Genomic DNA, 6,000 nt, shown 5'->3' with positions numbered 1-6,000 from the left:
ATATCCTAACTCATTTAACACTTATACAGAACAAAAAATTAATTCTAGTTAAAATGAACAACTGGTCATTCTTTTTTCTTTTTTCTTAGTGGATTGGTACATGAACTGGGTATGTACAAAAGGTAAACATCTCCGGTGTACCACCCTTAATGTGCTAAATATTCAAAGTAAAACCCCTTAAAGTGTTATGTTTTCAAAATCTGGGTAAAATTAATACTGCCTTCTGGTAGGGCTATTTGTGAAAAACCTATCTTAAAAATAAAATGCATATACAGTACATGTAAAATAGAACATATATTTTCACCAACTGCTTATTTTTAATATTTAAGACAGAACTTTTCTAAGTAAAATTTCATAAAATAAAACTGAAAAATAAAAGCTACTAAACTATACTTTTGTTAGATTTTTTTGGAATATAAACAATGCATGTTAAAATATTTTAATAAAACAACAGCCTTATTCATTCAAAGCAATTGAACTGAAAGTTATTCTTATGTAATTAAATTTTAGAATTCCAGTATATTTGCAGGAACATTTTCATACTCAAAAGTTCACATATACTAATTGAACAAATACATTATTGTTTAGTATAATAATTGTTGAACCAGTTTTTAAAAACATATGATTAACTTAAAATTAACACATTGTGAACATGCAGTGTGCTAAAACTATGGTAGAAAACTTGAGCTACTTTTACATAAGTAGGTTAAACATTTTTCTGCAACTTACTGATATTATTAAAATGCTCAAATAGCTTTTCTTAAAGATAAATTCTATTCTAACTAATGTTCCAACTTTAAAAGTTTAAACTATATGGTTTTATTATGCTTTCTAAATGTTACACATTTCTCAAAAACACAATTAAGTGCCATGAAGCCAAAATGAGAATTATCCTGAAATACCATAAATGTTTTAAAAAGAAGTATAAATAAATAATGCCTAATATTATCTATACCTAAAAATTATTTAGTTTCTTTTTTGTAGTATGTAATTATCTTTCATGTGCCCTTATGGATTTATTATTTCACTGTTTGTTTCATTTAATGTGATGTAAATTCTTTTAGGTCTTGTTCATCCCTTCCCTTCTGCTCACAAAGTGCTTTGTGAAATAAAAGGCACTCAATAAATATCTGTTAAATCCTATCACTGTATAATTAGTAGTGTCAATGAAAACAATTCAGCTATGGTCTCTGAAAGAGGGAAAAAAAAAAAAACAGCTATAGGAATCTTAATTTCCCGTTACATGAGCTTTTTCTTTGAAAAAGTATGTATGTTTAACTTCACTGGAGTATTGAGGAGAATAAGCCATTTCAGAAAGTTATGACCAACCTAGATAGCATATTCAAAAGCAGAGACATTACTTTGCCAACAAAGGTTCGCCTAGTCAAGGCTATGGTTTTTCCTGTGGTCATGTGTGGATGTGAGAGTTGGACTGTGAAGAAAGCTGAGCGCCAAAGAATTGATGCTTTTGAACTGTGGTGTTGGAGAAGACTCTTGAGAGTTCCTTGGACTGCAAGGAGATCCAATCAGTCCATTCTAAAGGAGATCAGCCCTGGGTGTTCTTTGGAAGGACTGATGCTAAAGCTGAAACTCCAGTACTTTGGCCACCTCATGCGAAGAGTTTACTCATGGAAAAGACTCTGATGCTGGGAGGGATTGGGGGCAGGAGGAGAAGGGGACAACAGAGGATGAGATGGCTGGATGGCATCACTGACTCAATGAACGTGAGTCTGCGTGAACTCCAGGAGTTGGTGATGGACAGGGAGGCCTGGCGTGCTGCGATTCATGGGGTCGCAAAGAGTCGGACACGACTGACCGACTGAACTGAACTGAACTGAAGCCATTTTAGTTTTCTAACTACTTACCAAAAAAAAAAAAACTCCTTAAAATTCCAATAGATTTACGTATCTATTCTTTCTTTCCTTTCCTCTCAACATATTTGTTAGTTTTGCTTTCATTGCTTTATTCCCCACTTGGCACCTTGCTTTAGTTTTGTTTTCCAGTTTGTGCTTTAGTTAGTTTTGTTCTTAACTGGTAAATATAATTTTTGATTTCCTTTGTTTTCCAGGTCAATCTGCTGTACTTTATTTTTGTTGGACTGTGTAAACCTTGTTCATGGTTGTATATGTATATGTGTATATTCCATTATTTTAATTATTATTGGCCTGATTTTTAACTGCCATTTATCTGGGGTTCATCTTTGGTTTCTCATTTTTGGATATATGTTTTAATCTCACTTAAGGCCATAACAAGCCACTTGTGGAATCTTCATTCCTGACCAGAGATCAAGCCCTGAGCCTTTGGAGTGGGAGCACTGACTCCAAGACCCTAGACTACCAGAGAACTAACACTCAGTTCAGTTCAGTTCAGTCGCTCAGTCATGTCCAACTCTTTGTGACCCCATGAATTGCAGCACACCAGGTCTCCCTGTCCATCATCAACTCCTGGAGTTCACTCAAACTCACGTCCACTGAGTCAGTGATACCATCCTGCCATCTCATCCTCTGTTGTCCCTTTTTCCTCCTGCCCCCAATCCCTCCCAGCATCAAAGTCTTTTCCAATGATTCAACTCTTTCATGAGGTGGCCGAAGTATTGGAGTTTCAGCTTTAGCATCATTCCTTCCAAAGAACACCCAGGGCTGATCTCCTTTAGAATGGACTGATTGGATCTCCTTGCAGTCCAAGGAACTCTCAAGAGTCTTCTCCAACACCACAGTTCAAAAGCATCAATTCTTCGGCGCTCAGCTTTCTTCACAGTCCAACTCTCACATCCATACATGACCACTGGAAAAACCATAGCCTTAACTAGATGGACCTTTGCTGGTAAAGTAATGTCTCTGCTTTTCAATATGTTATCTAGGTTGGTCATAACTTTCCTTCCAAGGAGTGTTTTTTAATTTCATGGCTGCAGTCACCAAATATCGAATAATGAAAACAGTGGGAACTCACACAAAGGAAACCACTTGAATACAAGACCCAACCACCTGTAGCTCCTGTGAAAGACCCCTCATCTAAACAACAAACAAAACAAAAACAAAAACACAGTCACCAGCAGACAGGATCATCACCTCATTCAGCCTTGCCCATCAGAGGAAAAACAAACAAACAAACAAAAACTCAGCACAAATCTCACCTACCCTATATGAGTGAAGTCACTCAGTCGTGTCTGACTTTTCATGACCCCATGGACTATAGCCTACCCAGGCTCCTCCATCCATGGAATTTTCCAGGCAAGAGTACTGGAGTGGGCTGCCAAACCCTATATGAAACTTACACAAATTGCAGGAGTAGCAATCCTCATATTAGACAAAGTAGACCTTAAAATAAAGAATATTACAAAAGATAAGGAAGGACACTACATAATGATCAAGGGATCAATCCAAGAGAAAGACATAACAATTGCAAATATCAATGCACCCAACATTAGGAGCACCTCAATACATAAGACAAACACTAACAGATATAAAAGGAGAAATTGACAGTAACACAATAATAGTAGGAGACTTTAACACCCCTCTCACACCAATTGACATATCATCAGAACAGAAAATTAATAAGAAACACGTCTTAAATGATATATTGATGAGATGGATCTCATTGATATCTTCAAGACATTCATCCAAATGCAGAATACTAAACCTTCTTCTCAAGTGCACATGGAACATTCTCCAGGATAGACTACATATTGGGTCACAAATCAAACCTCAGTAAATTTAAGAAAATTGAAATCATATCAAGCATCTTCTGTGACCACAACTATATGAGACTAGATATCAGTTACAAGAAAAAAAACTTTAAGAAATGTAAACACATGGAGATTAAACAACACACTTCTAAATAACCAACAGGTTACTGAAAAAATCAAAAGGGAAATCAAACAATTTCTAGAAACAAATGGCAATGAAAACACAACAATGCAAAACCTATGGGATGTAGCAAAAGCAGTTCTAAGAGGGAAGTTTATAGCAATGCTATCCAACTCAAGAAACAAAACATTGAACAGAAAACCTAATTTTACACCTAAAACAACTGGAAAAAGAAAAAAAAAAAATTGGTAGAAGGAAAGAATGCATCCGAGCAGAAATAAATGAAAAATAAATGAAAGAAATAATAGTAAAGATTAACAAAACTAAAAGCTGGTTATTTGAGAAGATAAATAAAATTGACAAACCTCTAGTCAGACTCATCAAGAAAAAAAGAGAGAAGAATCAAATCAACAAAATTAGAAATGAAAAAGGAGAGATTACAACAGACAATTCAGAAATACAAAGGATTATAAGACTATTACGAACATCTATACAGAAATAAAATTGATAACCTGAAAGAAATGGACAGATTCTTAGAAAAGTTCAATCCTCAAAGACTGAACCAGAAAGAAAAAGAAATTATGAACAACCCAATTACAAGCACTGAAATTGAAGCCATGGTCAAAAGTCTCCCCAAAAATAAAAGCATAGGACCAGATGGGTTCACAGGAGAATTCTATCAAACAGTTAGAGAAGAGCTAATGCCTATCCTTTTAAAACTCTTTGAAAAATGTGTAGAGGAAGGAACACTTCCAAATGCATTCTACGAAGCCAGCATCCCCTTGATACCAAACCCAGACAAAGACAACACATAAACAGAAAACTGCAGGCCAATATCACTGATGAACATAGATGCAAAAATACTCAACAAAATTTTAGCAAACAGAATTCAGCAACACATCGAAAAGTTCATACACCATGATCAAGTTGGGTTTATTCCAGGGATGCAAAGATTCTTCAATATGTGCAAATCAATCAATGTGATACACCATATTAAGAAATTGAAAGTTAAAAACCATATGATCATCTCAGTAGATGCAGGAAAATCCTTTGAAAAAAATCAGCACCCATTTATGATTAAAACTCTTCAAAAAATGGGCATAGAAGGAACCTACCTCAACATAGTAAAGGCCATATATAATAAGCCTACAGCAAATATTATTCTCAATGGTGAAAAAATGAAAGCATTCCCCCTAAGATCAGGAACAAGACAAGGGTGTCCACTTTCCCACTATTATTCAGGATAGTTCTGGAAGTTCTAGACAGCAATTAGAGAAGAAAAAGAAATAAAAGGAATCCAGATAGGAAAAGAAGAATTAAAGCTCTCACTCCTCACTCAGTGAGGAGTAAAGCTCTCACTGACATGATACTGTACATAGAAAACCCTAAAGACAGTATCAGAAAATGACTAGAGCTAATCAGTGAATTTAGCAAAGCTGCAGGATACAAAATCAATATACAGAAATCATTTACATTTCTATATACAAACAATGAAAAATCAGGAAGAGAAATTAAAGCAATCCCATTCACCATTGCAACAAAAAGAAATATCTAGGAATAAACTTACCTAAGGAGACAAAAGAACTATACACAGAAAATTATAAGACACTAATGAAAGAAATCAACGATGACATAAACAGATGGAGAAATATTCCATATTCCTGGGTAGGAAGAATAAATATTGTGATGACTACACTACCAATTACAGTCTACAGATTCAACGTGATCCTTATCAAATTACCACTGGCATTTTTCACAGAACTAGAACAAAACATTTCACAATTCATATGGAAATACAAAAGACCCCGAATAGCCAAAGCAGTCTTGAGAAAGAAGAATGGAGCTGGAGGAATCAAGCTTTCTGACTTCAGATTATACTACAAAGCTACAGTCATCAAGACACTATGGTACTGGCACAAAAACAGAAATATAGACCAATGGAACAAGATAGAAAGGCCAGAAATAAACCCATGCACCTATGGGTACCTTATTCTTTACAAAGGAAGCAAGAATATAAAATGGGGCAAAGACAGCCTCTTCAATAAATGCTGGGAAAACTGCAGTTACGTGTAAAAGAATGAAATTAGAACACTTCCTAACACCACACACAAAGATAAACTCAAAATGGATTAAAGACTTAAATGTAAGACCAGAAACTATAAAGCTCTTAGAAGAACACATATGCAGAACACTC

Source organism: Bison bison, unplaced genomic scaffold (genome assembly GCF_000754665.1).
Source record: "Bison bison bison isolate TAMUID 2011002044 unplaced genomic scaffold, Bison_UMD1.0 scf7180017864151, whole genome shotgun sequence".
Lineage (NCBI taxonomy): Eukaryota > Metazoa > Chordata > Mammalia > Artiodactyla > Bovidae > Bison > Bison bison.
Note: the sequence above shows the minus strand (reverse complement) of the source record.